The following is a 12,931-nucleotide window of genomic DNA, read 5'->3' on the forward strand; positions in this document are numbered from 1 at the left end:
AATCTGTCCTCCTCCTTTCCCACAGAACAGGCCCCTGCTGGCTGATGGTCTGCCAGATGGATGCAGGCTCTGCATTGACACTGTGGCCCTGCAATCACATCCTGTCGGCTGTTGTGTGATGACGGCACGGTGGTACCCACTGAGGAGCGTCCTCACGGGACTGGAGAGTCTAGCATGCAGTGAGGAGTCACTTGCGGGAGCGGAAGCCTTCCCTTCGAAGGCCGTACTCACCCAGGCATGGGACCCATTCAGTGTTTCCCCCTGTCAGCGCTCGGAGCCCAGGGGAGACAGCGGCGCAGCGCCCCCGGGGCAGCGCTGGCTCCCGCAGGGCACAGAGAGCCCTGAGGCGACCCCTGGTCACCCGCCTCCCCCTCCTCAGCCCTTCTCGCCCCAGCGGAGCCCAGGCAGGGCCTGTGCCCGTCAGACCCCGGGCACCCCGCCCAGGTGCGGGCAGCACAGCCAGCCCGGCCGCCGAGGCGGCACCGCAGAGAGGACGCAGCTTCCCCCCGGGAGCGGCCATGCGGCGGCGAGCGCCCTGCGCCAACCCCAGTGTCCGGCACGAGAGCTGACCCTCGCAACCCCGTCGGGAGCGAGAGCTCCAGCGCCCCTCGGCCCCGGGGCTGCGCGGGGGCGGCCGCGGCCGTAGCGGCGCTGGGCGGCTCAGCCAACCCCGCACTGCACAGCGCCGAGCCACAGCCGCCCGCCCCCCGCGCCCGGATTGACCGCGCCCACAGCCAATCGCCCGTGAGAAATCTCGGCGGCTGCCCAATCACCGTTCCGGAAAGGGGGATGTGGGCGGTGCCCCGGAGGACAGCGGGCTCGGTGGCGCCGCGGCCAAGGAAGGGCGAGTGTGGGGGCGGCGGCGCGGGGAGCGCGGCCGGGCTCCGGCCGGCACTGCCGCAGGGATGGCGGCGGCCGCGGCGAGGGGCCCAACCCCCGTGCGGAGCGCTGCGAGCCGCCCCGTGACCCGCTGAGCGCCCTCCGCCTGCGCGCAGCCGTTACCCCTCCCCGCGGGCCGGCCCGGCTCTGCAGTCGCCATAGAGACCGCGCCGCACGCCATGGGGCGGAGGCTGGGCCGGGGGGCGCCGCTGTAGCCCCCGCCCCGCGCCGCGCACACCATCCCCGCGGGGCCGGGGGCGCCGCAGGGACACGCCGCACCGCCCCGAGGAGCCGCCGCCTCGGCCCCGTTCCAGGTGAGGACATGCGGGGCTGCGCCGCGGCCGCCGCCGTCACCCCGCGCCCTGTCCCCGGGGGCGCTCCGGCCGCCGCGGCGGGGCGCGGCCCGCGGGCTCCGGCCCGGCCCCGGCGGCTGCTGCGTGGGAGCCGCGCCGCGGTTCCTGTCCCCGCATGAGAGCGAGTTTGCCGGGTGCGGGAGCTCCGGGGCCACGGCCCGCCCCGAGAGGGGCTTATTCCAGCCGGGGCAGCACGGAGCGATCCGGTCCGTGGAGTTAAGGTCGGCAGGTCTGGCGGGCTCCAGCAGCAGTCACCCACCGCTGCCCCGGCCTCCACGGAAAACTCAGATTTATAGGCACGAGATTTTTTTTTTTTTTTTTTGTCCCTCCCACTTGCTGCAAGAAGGCAAACGGTACACATATTTACGTCTTCTGACGGCGAAACATCCCTGCTTTAAAATAGCTGCGTCTATATTTCCAGCTCTGGGCTGTGGCATGCGTGTGACGGATGCTGTGTGGGCACGGCTGGATCGGGAAGCGGGCTGTCTGTCGCCTGGCGCTCCGAGTGCTGGAGCCATTAGCGGCAGTTGCATCGATCTGTGCATACAGATATGCCCGGCTAGGCCGCGGGTGCTCGCACCACGGCGGTAACGGGGAGCATGGAAACTGCGTATGGAACGGATTCAAAAATATATTCTTATATGCACTTTTAACTTTATAAAAAGGGAAAGAGAAAATACCTTGTTCCCGAGTCTACAGATGATCACTAGACTGCAGCTGTATCCTTGTGCTTCTGTTGTCACTCTAGAGCAAAAGCAGTGAAAGGACAAAGATCGGCATGTGGTTTCCAAAACCTCTGGTGTGAGCCAGAGCAGTTGGGAACAACTGCTAGTGTGAGGGGGGATGCATTTACCAATAAAAAAAAATATTACTGTATTGTCATGGGGGTAGAGGGAAATGGACACAAAGGAATGACCCCAGAGTATAGCGCAGCCTTTTGAGAACCTTCCACTGTATTTATAATTAAGCTGGAAAGGAGTATAGCAAGTGAGTTATAAAATAGGTTGTAATGACTTTCTTAGACTGTATGTGCAGAACTAGTTGAATTTCAGTTTAAATGTTCTGAATTAGTAAGCTATATTGCAGGAAGGTTGAGAGCTCTAAAATAAAACATACTCTATTTATTTAAGTATCGTGTTAGCCTTAGAGCATGTGACTACTTTCCCTGTTGTGGTTCTGGAAAAAATGAGTAAATTTTTTTTATATTCTGCATAGCTAATGCCATGCCTCTGTTGAACACATGCTGTGCTTGTAGGTACGTTACTTCCTTTCAGCTATTGTATCTGAGAAAACAATAGATTAGAGCTTATTTAGCTGCTCTTGTTTGATTTTGCAAATATTTTTTGAGGTCTTAATCATGTGAACTCATGAACAAAGATATCCACCATTTTTATTCTGTGTTAAATTGCCCAGAATACTTTATTGATCATTATTCATTTGCTTTACAGTGTGAAGTATGTTTAAAAAAGTAGCAAAAGGTTCTTAACTTGTTAAACCAGAAGTATGCTTATTTACATTTGGCCTGTCAAAGAAATTATATGTAGGAAAGTTTGACTGCAGTAGTATATGTCATCTTTGGTCAAAAGTTGTTTTGAAAATAGTACATCAGAATATCATAGTTTAAAAATCATGAAAATGGAACCAATTATCTCTGACAAATACTTGGTTCTTTGATATATTCCTGGTGCACCATTATGCACTTGGAGTTCAGCGTCTTTTTAAACTTCCTATTTGGAAAAGATGGGGCTAGAATGAGAAGAAGAAATTGAGCAACTGGAATATCATAATGTTGCTTGGGGTTAGTGTAGTCTCTGCCACATACTGCAGGCTGTGATTTCTCTAATATCACAAATTCCAGAGAGGTTTCTTCAGTGTGGCTGATTATATCAAGAGATTTTTGAGTATGACAGAAAAGAGAGAAGAGTGGAGTTTTCCTTGTTCAAAACTGACTTCTAAATGATCAGCTCCTACCCGTACTAGATATATGTGTACAAAAGGTTAAGTATTTCCGTAGTGTATGAAGTTGCACTTTATGTTATATTAATATACTACCGCGTTTTCCATGTTAGTTAAGGCTTGTTTATCTAGGGAATGAATTGATACTCTACAAAGAAGATTGACAGTTTCTGTGTATTCCTGTGTGTTGCCTTGTCCCTTTCCTTTTCTCTGGGAAAGCACTACACAAAGCCTTTGTGTTTGGCAAGAGGGGAGGAGAAACAGCTGCCTTTTCAGTGCAAGACACCAGGATTCGTCATGGTCTCTCAGGGATGCGTAATTGTGTATGGACCAGCCACTGTCCCTCCTCCCTTGTTCTGTTGAGAACTCTCTCCTCATGACACAGAAACCCGAGCTTCCTTTGACTGATCTCACAGAGCAGCACGTTGTGCCATGGACCCAGCCTATCAGTCAGATGGGCCAATTGTTAAAGTATAGGTGGGCAAGAATTAAAAGGCAACATTGACTAAATGCAAGGTATACGTTAAGGAGTCCAAGATCTGCAGATCATGTTGTGTTTAAAAATTGCTTTTATCAACCTGACTTCTTGTCCATGATTGGGATGAAAGAAACTTGTTCAAATGGTTAATCTTTTACTTAGTTTTCTTTTGTTTAGCAGTTTAGTATCTAGGATACTTAAATGGGAATTAAGCATGTCAATTTCTAGAAGAGGAAATGCAAACTATTTCAGTTGGGTGACAGAGTACAACTAAATGGGACAGTTTCATTTTTCTGCTTCCCATGCACTAATGGGGTGCTTTAATTGTTGTACTGTATTGTGTCACCCAGTGGTAGAAAAAAATTTAACTTCCCTGTCTTTGTTGGAAACATTGATTGCTATATAATGTGGCTTTTAGTAACTATATCTTGTATGTTCTTTCAAAACAACTTACTTGAAAATATCATCCAATCTTTTACTTATCCTTTGCAACTTTATTATATTTATTAAAATTTTAGAGTATTCCCCTCCTCTCCCCCCCTTCAGTGTTACATGTTAAGTAGTGTGCTTTTGAGGGAATTCAGTAACGCTGATTTTTTTTTTTTTTAAACTGCTTATGAAATTGAGGTGGCATTCTTAGCAGTTTAAATTTATAGTCCATCTTTCTCTGTATTAGCTTATAGGTCACTAATTTTTAAACCCAAGTAGTGGAAAAATTCAAACAATAAAAACTGGCCTTTTGATACTTCACCTCTTGATCTGGTTGAGAATCTTTTTCCCATTTTTGATGTGTTGTGCATATCATAACTTTTAATATTTTATTTTTCAAACTTATTTGTCAATTAATGGAGACAAATATTTGAAAACCTTGAGGAATTTTTTTGGGGAGAAGAGAAAGATTTAATTTGAGAGGAGTGAGGAAAGGACAGCAAACTGGGAAAATGAAGGAGTCTAGTGTTTTTAACAAAATTTTGGTTAAAAATTTTTGAAGTGTGTTCATTGTTGTGTTCAGACATGTTTTTCTGTGGTTCTTGTACTGCATGGTTGAGAACAATTCTGTGATGAGAAGCATCACTCAAAGGCTATTTCATGCTGTTACTTTGTCTCAGAAGAGATTAATCAGTTATTGATAAGTTAGGTTATTTGCACTGATGGGGAGCCCTCTTCTGTAACCTTTTGAAGAAATGTGTGTATATTGCTTAGCCTTGCATTTCAGTGCAGGAGAAGCATCTGAGTAGTTGGAAAAGTTGAAGGCCTCCTTCATGGATGGGTTTTCATGGATAAAGTTTGCCAGCTCACTGATGGTAATGATGAGGAGAGTGTTTTTTTTCCAATACAAAGCTGTCCGATGTATAAAGGCAGGCTAAAATAGGCTGAACTTGCTTTGAGAGCTTGTAAAAGATGGGATGTCTCTACTAGGAAGTCGTTTTTTTGTATCTGGGTGTTGCTAAGGAATTTGTTACTTGTTGCAGGGACAGGTTACTATGTGGAGCTCACATGGGGAAAAGACCAAATGATCAGAGTTGGTGTCGTTGTTATCTGTTTAAATGGAAATAATTTTATTACTCTTTTGATGCACTTCAAGTTACACAAAAATTGTACTATTGGACTCATCCAGAGTAAGGAAAGTTCTTGATTCTGACAGGTTCGTTCTACTCTCTGTCACTTCCCAGATAATTCTTAGATGGTATTTGTTGTTTCTGTCACGCAGTGTCTCAGGGTACTAATGTTTTTGTGAGGATTTTAACCACATGTTTTTGGTATAATGGTGTCCACCAACGTAGCAAGAATTATATTGCTTTATGGAGTGGTGTATCAGCAGAATGTGTCTTGTAGCTTTTGAGTTTGCTTCTGTAGTAATGCTTCAAATGCCACTCGTGGCAAGCAGTGCAGCTTCTGAGCAAATGAAGGATGTCTGTTTAGCTTCGCAGTGTTGAAGTATTTAAAATAGGGGCAGTGATCTGTAAACAGACTGTGGTTTTCCAATTCCAGCTGGTGACTTTTTAGAATGTATTTCTATTGTTATGTTATTTACTCTCTTGAAATAGTTATTTTCCTTTGTATTTGTCAGCATCTTGAGTTAAATAGATCCGGAATAGGAATTATCAACTGGTAGAAATTGTGTCAGAAAAAGAGTGCTACTCCTCGAGTTTTACTGAATACCCTTACTTCATATGTGATGTTTTGATTTCCCATTTCTAGTAGTCTATAAATAAAATCAAAGTATAATTCCCTAAGTCAAGTTAGCCTTACAAATGTTGTACTCTGAGAGCCGAAGGAGAGGAATTGATACTGGATCACAATTCTTTCTTATGTGCTGTTTTGTCAAGCTCTAGAGATTATTTTGATAATCGTGATGGTTTGAGTGAAATTATAGTTTTACAGTTCTGAGCAAGATAGTGTATCCAGTGCAGAAACCTGTTGAACTATTTGGCTGGTTGGAGAAGAGTTAGAAGAAATCACAGGATAGATCAGTATGAAGGAAATATTTATTGGTCTTGTGGGAGAAATGTGCTGGCTAACCCAGTCAGTTCTTGTCTTTACTAGCCAAGAACTAAGAAATTAAAGGTGAAGCTAAGGAGCAAGCCATGAGCCTCCCAAAAGTAAAGCTGATGTGTGTAGGAAAGAAGCTCTCTTATTGACTGTCTGGTGATAGTTGTCATTTATTTATAGCTGTACAGTGACAGAGGAATATTTTTCATGTTAGCTCCTGCAGATGAAATTGCACATTGTTGTTGAACCAGTCTTACATCTGGCTTCTGTTCATAAGTGGAAAATGATGCTGTCTGCCTGTGCCTTTTCTAGTGCCCACTGATCTCTGAGCTGTGCTGATTCGACTCACTAACTTGACAGAGAAGGATTGTAAAAATGGAGTTGTTTGGGCTGAGATGATAGGTTTATAACTCCTGCTAGGTCATGCTGTTATGTGCAACTTCACCCTGGATGTATAGCTGAGATAGTCATAAGTGGATCCTTTCTTTTCCTGTACCCTGGGTGCTCAGCTGACAGGTCTCTCTGATTATTGTCAACTCAGGGAGGATGCAAGAGAAAGAGGAACATTTTCTGTGAAAGGCTGCTTTGAGGTGATGGTGCACTTTCTTCTCTGTTAATTTGAAGGAAATTTGGGCTAGATGCTAATTTCAGGCTGGACATCTTCCTGTTGTTCTGATGTATGTCATTAATTTTGAGCCTAGGATACGTCGTTCACACGGCAGTGCTTCTCTATTTATATTCAAAGACTGGACTAACCATTCCTTGATCCTGGTGTATTAAAAAAAAAAAAAAAGGGAAGGAAAATACTTATAACTTGGGTTGATAGAATTGTATTTCTTTTAAGTAAATTTGAGAACTTAGAGAATACTGTTATTATTTTATTGTTATTACACTTTGCCATTATGGTGCCATGTGTTACTGTTTCCATATCTACAAAATTAAATCTGCACTCAATCAACCTGGAGTAAAACTTCTTCTAGTTTTAGATATATTTGTATAGATCATGTTTAAATATTCAAAATACACAAATATGGCATGTTATAGGCCAATAATACAATCAAGATTGTTTTTATAGCTCAAGCTTTAATTTGGAGAGATTTGGTATTGAATGTCTTTATTTACATACAGCCAGTATTTCTTAAAATGTGTGATGCCAATATGCAATACTTTTTATTACTAAAGTAAGGATGAAGAGAAAGGCTGGAAAGGTTTTTGGGAAACTTTGCTCTTGTGTTTTTAGGAATGTTTGGAAGGTAGTTAAAATCTGATCTTGCACTGTTAGCTCTTCTGATGTGTAAGAAATTAATGTAATTTTTGAGAGTCTCTTGATCTCCATGTTCTTAATACATAAACTTATCAATTTTTGTGCCTCATCATTCTGCCTTTTTTTGGTTTGTTTGTTTTTGTTTGTTTTCCCAATTGATCTGTGGACTATTTTTTAAGTACTTTTGTGGACTTAAGACAGTCTCAGCAAACTAAATATGCCTGGGATAATTGTATTTTCTTAATGAAATATGATTGTATAATTAACTTTCAAAGACAAAAACCTCATCACTTATCTCAGCCTCACTACTTGAAGGCCAAGGGAACTGTTGTGATTGTTGATGCAACTCTGTGTGTAGCACCAGCTTTCCTAGGACTTCCCTGAATGTAATGTGCTAACAGTAGTTGAGTAAGAGCATATAATGTAGAAAGTTATTCCGTTGTTTTTTAAGAATGGTCAGTAATGAGGAATCCACTAAAATAATGAAGTATTCTCATAGTAGAATATATTTATTGATGAAAACTAAAGACCTTGGAGATATTTTTATGTTTTTAAATAATCTAAAGACTCAAACTTTTACTTGTATGATTTGTGTGTTGAGAACTGAGCCTTATAATTTTGACACTCAATACATACCATCTAGTACTTTAATAATTTGGTTTTCTGCATATTTTTGTTAAAAAAAATTTTTTTCTTGAAATATGAGCACCAGAACTGGATATAATATCCTAGCAGCAGTCCTGCAGTGAGCAGATAGAGAGGTATTACAATATCTCATAGTATTTGTCTACTCATCCATAGTTTTCATAACCTTAACACTTGAGCAGATGTATTTATCAGAACTGATTGATTACTACATTGTGTCAGGTGATGTTCCATTTATTCTTTGTTCCTTGATGTATAAGGTCTTCTTTTATCCAAGTTGGATAAAAGTAGTTTGCTTGCAGTCTGATTAAGCAGTTGATGCAATTTGTTCTATACCACGTCTCGATTTCAGTATCAAGTACAAACTTTATAATTTTTCCCTAGTAAAAAATGTTTCACTATTAAGTCAGAAATTGATTCTTATGGGAGTAATTAGAAAAATATTAGTTCAGTTAATTTAAAATTATATTTAGGGACCTATTGTTTAATGTATGATCAATGGATTTTCTGCCATTTTAGTTTCATAAAAAGAGACTGTGCTGTGTGATATAAACTTAAATGTCTTACAGAAGTATAAATGCTGTAACAATTATTATCCTAATAGGTGAAACTTGTAATGCCACAGTAAAAATTTAGTTTGATAGGAAGTGGAACTTAGTTGAATAACAGTAGTTTTATTGCCTTCTTTTGATTCTTTAATGCTCAAGTCCTCGTCTTGCAAGCTCTTCTTGCCTGGAACTGATTTGGAGCTGATGGCCTGTTACCAAAGTAATTTTATTTATCCTTTCCAAACATTAAAATTAACTGTCTTCTGAAGTGCTCTATGTTTTGGGAATCTGCAGTGATAAATCAGAGATCTCCTTGAAAATACCTACTAAGATAAAAGTTATTCAAATGCGTCTTTCTCAACGTGTGTAACTTAGTAGCGCGTCACTAATATTTATCCTGGGACTAGGAGAGGCAGCACCGTCCAGGGCCGGGGGCTCCGTCCCGGCCTCTCCCCGCTCTCTGCCGGGCTGGAGGAGCCGCGGGCTGCCCGGAGCTGGCCAAGGTGCTGAGCCGAGCCGGGCTGAGCGCGGTTCTGAGAGCCGCCCGGGCAGCACGCGGGGAGTTAATTGCTTCATCTCAAAAAGAAGGCCGCCACTGACAGTAGCATCTCGTCCTCTCATATCACTGTTTCCTGGGACTTGCACAGAAAATCTTTATGCCTTTGCTACTTACACCAGAAAAAAACTCTACTGTGTAGAGCTGCAGCTCCTGGCTTTTTAACACCCCCATACTAAACTCATCATCAGGAACAGATTCTTTGCCACCCAAATTGCACCAAATGTATCTATACCATCCTCGAGTAAGAGATAAAACCTTTTTCCAATGCACTTCTATAAGAAATCACTGTGCATCACAGTGAACTTTCAGGCAGGTGGATAAAAGGCAAAAACATTGTTCTACCTGTGGCTTAATAATTTTCACAAATCACCCATTTTGTCATCTAAGCTCTGACCTCAAGACAACCCTATAAAACAGCCTCCGAAGATGAACCTGGAAAATAACACTAACGTCTATAAACAACTTCCAGCTTATTGCAGATATTAGTTTCATTTTTTTCTCCATGTCCCACAAATTCCTGTGTCCTGTTCTCTTGCCTGCACCACTCATTTCTCTATTATATACTTGAAAGGTGATTAGTGATAGGACTATTTTTAATTATTATTTTACATACCCCCCCATTTTAGTAATTCAGTTTTAAAAGTACCATACCCCATTTAGAAAGTGATAGGGCATATTCATTTGAATTCACTACATTGCCAGATTTGCTGCCATTTTATGAAAGTAATTGTGGTTAAAGACATGAATCCTCATTGATACAAAGTTTTGTATTTTCATAAAAATACAATAGTGGATATGCAATGTATGTGGAATATATATGTAAATAATGTAAACAAATATGTGTATAATGTAAAATCACATATATGTGGGATATATGTATATAAATATTAAGAAGTATGTTGTATAATATTCTTTATTAAAAAGTGTGTTAATGTAGCAATATTATCAAGAATACTACATTTCTGATTCCCTGCATTAATTTTTGCTTTGATGCAGGGATCGAGACCTGGCAGTCTTGATCAGAGCAGAAGCTCTCTGATGGCCACCTCAGCTATTAGGAGGAAATAGTAGCAAAACCTGGGAGAAAAGCAAGAAGTTGTTCGAACATCTGGCATTTTCCTTCTTCTCCCCCTTTCCCATCAAATTCCTTTTCCTCAGGCCTTTGCTGGTGAGAGTTTGAATGCCCTTCTGCTGTGAAGACTCCATGGCTCTCTGAGTAAGAGCCTGAATGTCTTGACACGGCTGTTATTCCGTGTAATGCAAAGCAATGCTACACAGGTTAGGGCAAAGAATAGGAACAGATAAGTAATGGAAGTTGAAGAAGGCAATTGTAGATGTACTAAAGGAAATTGAATGGTGACAGGAAATAATTTTCATGAATTGTGGTTTTTTTAATCCATGGCATGTTTTGATAAGTTTGTTTCATCTCTTATGCATCACCATATGCATAGCAATTTTATTACACACACACACACAAAGTAATCTGTAGCTAGTTGATTGAAATACTTTAGCATTTTGAGAGTGTCACTGTTGCTCTATCCATGGGTGCTTTGTCTCTTAAAAGTAAGGTGCCAGCCTTTCACATACTCTTTCTGATTTTTCAGCTTTAAAATTATTCCTGAACAATTGTTAGTGGCTATTGAACTCTTATTTACTGGCTGCCAGACTGAAGCAAGGCTACTGGATGGAAGCAAATTAAAAACACCTTTTGCAATTCAATACTGCAGCTGTGAATAGGTATGTAAAAATTCTGAAAATACACCTGAGACTTGAGTCTCTTCTCTTGTTCCCATCACCAGCTAGCAGCTCAACAAACTTTAGAAGGTCAGATTGACCTTTTATCAGTCTTGACAACTGATAGGATCAACAAATGGATTAAAAAACATCTTTTTACCCTGTTTTTTCTGTACGGTGTAGGGTCTTGTATGGTTTTAAATATTTAATAATGTGGTAAAACCTAGTCCTCTTGGGGGAGGAGGTTCTCTGTCACTAAAAGTGTGTCATCACTTCTCTAGCAAACAATGTAGAAATCTTTGTATCATTCTTTCTTCTATACAAATAGTGCCATATCAAAAATAGGTGTATATGTGCTGAATGTAATTAGGAAAACAAAACATCTTAATCCAGAATAAAGAAAGCTTCCATGGTATTAATTTCATTGCTCTTTGCAGAGGGAGTTGATGCACCTTTATTAGAGGTAGAATTCCAGCTTGTTAGTGGTTGGTATTAGTTTTTAACGAGCATGTGAAGATTTGCATTTGAATGAGAGGTGCTGGAGGGAATAGAAAATACAAGAAGAGTATTGTATTGGAGATACTGAGACTAGACACTAAACCCGGCAAGAAGGGGAAGGGAAGTGTGCGAATAATAGAAGTTGAAACAATAGAACAAATTGTGCTTGAAGTTTGTGAGTGCTTCTTGCATACAAGGATGTATAATTTTTTTTTTTTTTTCAAAATGACAACCTCACATAAGTACCAGAAGAGTTTATTTGAGTTGAATTGGTTTACTTTATCATGTTATCCCACTGTTAGTTAGTCACCAGTTTCAGGGTTGTAGCTTCTTTTAAGTAACTTGCCAAAGGTTATGCAGAAGATTTTTATTCAAGTTGCAGCTCATCAATCCAAATAACTTGGATTTATGTTACAGGGAGCAGAATTTCTTTGTCTTCTCTCGATCTTTCCAAACAAGATAGACTAAAGACTAAAGATCTGTATTCAATAGTAGTGATAAGTGGATGCCTAAGGAAAAGTACAAAACCAGAGATAATATAAATTATAATTTCCTCTAGTACTTTTTCATTTTTTAGTAAGGAACTTCCTGACCTGAATATACTTAATATGTATTTTCAGTAACCCACAGCAGTTTTCTTTCTTTGTGTAGTTAATCAGTGTCCACTTGAACCATTGTAAATTTCATTATTCATGGTATCCCACTGGCAAGAAGTTGCACATGTTAGTTTGCTCTGAGTTTGGCTCCTTCTGACCTATTTTGATATTTTTTTGGTTCCCTTATTGAATGACATCATGAACAGTTGATTCCTACCCAACCTCTCCATGCGCCTAATGATTTTGTAGACCTCTGTCAAATACCCCTCTCTACTTCCCATCATCTCTTGAAAAAGATTTTAAGGCATTACTTCATGTGGAAATTAGTCTATATCTTTGATTATCTTGTTCCATTTTGTGAACCCTTTTTTTTTTTTTTTTTGGTCAGGTGGGAAGGACTAGAATCACATATAATACGTAAGGTCTTAGTGAACCATGGATATATACCTGATCTTCATGTTGTTATCTACTTTTTCTGAGTTCTTAACATTGAATTATTTTTTTTTGACTGGTATTTAGCACTGAATTGCCATCTTTTGTAATTGTTTATCAGAACACCAAGTTCTTATTCTTGATTGCTAATAGCTTCTCACATGTTTAGTGAGAAGTTAGGATTATTTTTCTGATATACATAATTTTACATGTACCTACACAGAACCTCACCTACCGTTTTATCTCCTGGTTATACAGTACCATAAAGTCACCCAGCAGTTCCTCACAGTCATCCCTCATAGATTGCAGAATGGCTTGTGTTGGAAGGGACTTTAGAGTTGGCAGGGACACCTTCCACTAGACCAGGTTGCCCAGGGCCCCATCCAATCTGGCTCCTTTTGAAGGAGTATTGTGTTTAGGTACCCCAGGAATCTATTCCAAATTTGAAAGCAGAGCTGTTGATGATCCAGATGGAAGATCGTGAGTCAGGTTTTCT

The 12,931-nt window shown here is 41.3% G+C and overlaps 1 protein-coding gene across 1 annotated transcript in view; it reads left to right on the forward strand.

The window, feature by feature from the left end:
* The first annotated feature begins 934 nt into the window (after positions 1 to 934).
* TTBK2 (tau tubulin kinase 2) overlaps positions 935 to 12,931 on the forward strand; it is an 86,305-nt gene continuing 74,308 nt past the window's right edge. The window contains exon 1 of the mRNA XM_050335507.1: positions 935 to 1,193. The gene's annotated coding sequence lies outside the window, so the exon portion shown is untranslated. The remainder of the gene's footprint in view (positions 1,194 to 12,931) is intronic.

This window comes from Myiozetetes cayanensis, unplaced genomic scaffold (genome assembly GCF_022539395.1).
Source record: "Myiozetetes cayanensis isolate MyiCay16 unplaced genomic scaffold, myiCay2020 scf6-25, whole genome shotgun sequence".
Taxonomy (NCBI): domain Eukaryota; kingdom Metazoa; phylum Chordata; class Aves; order Passeriformes; family Tyrannidae; genus Myiozetetes; species Myiozetetes cayanensis.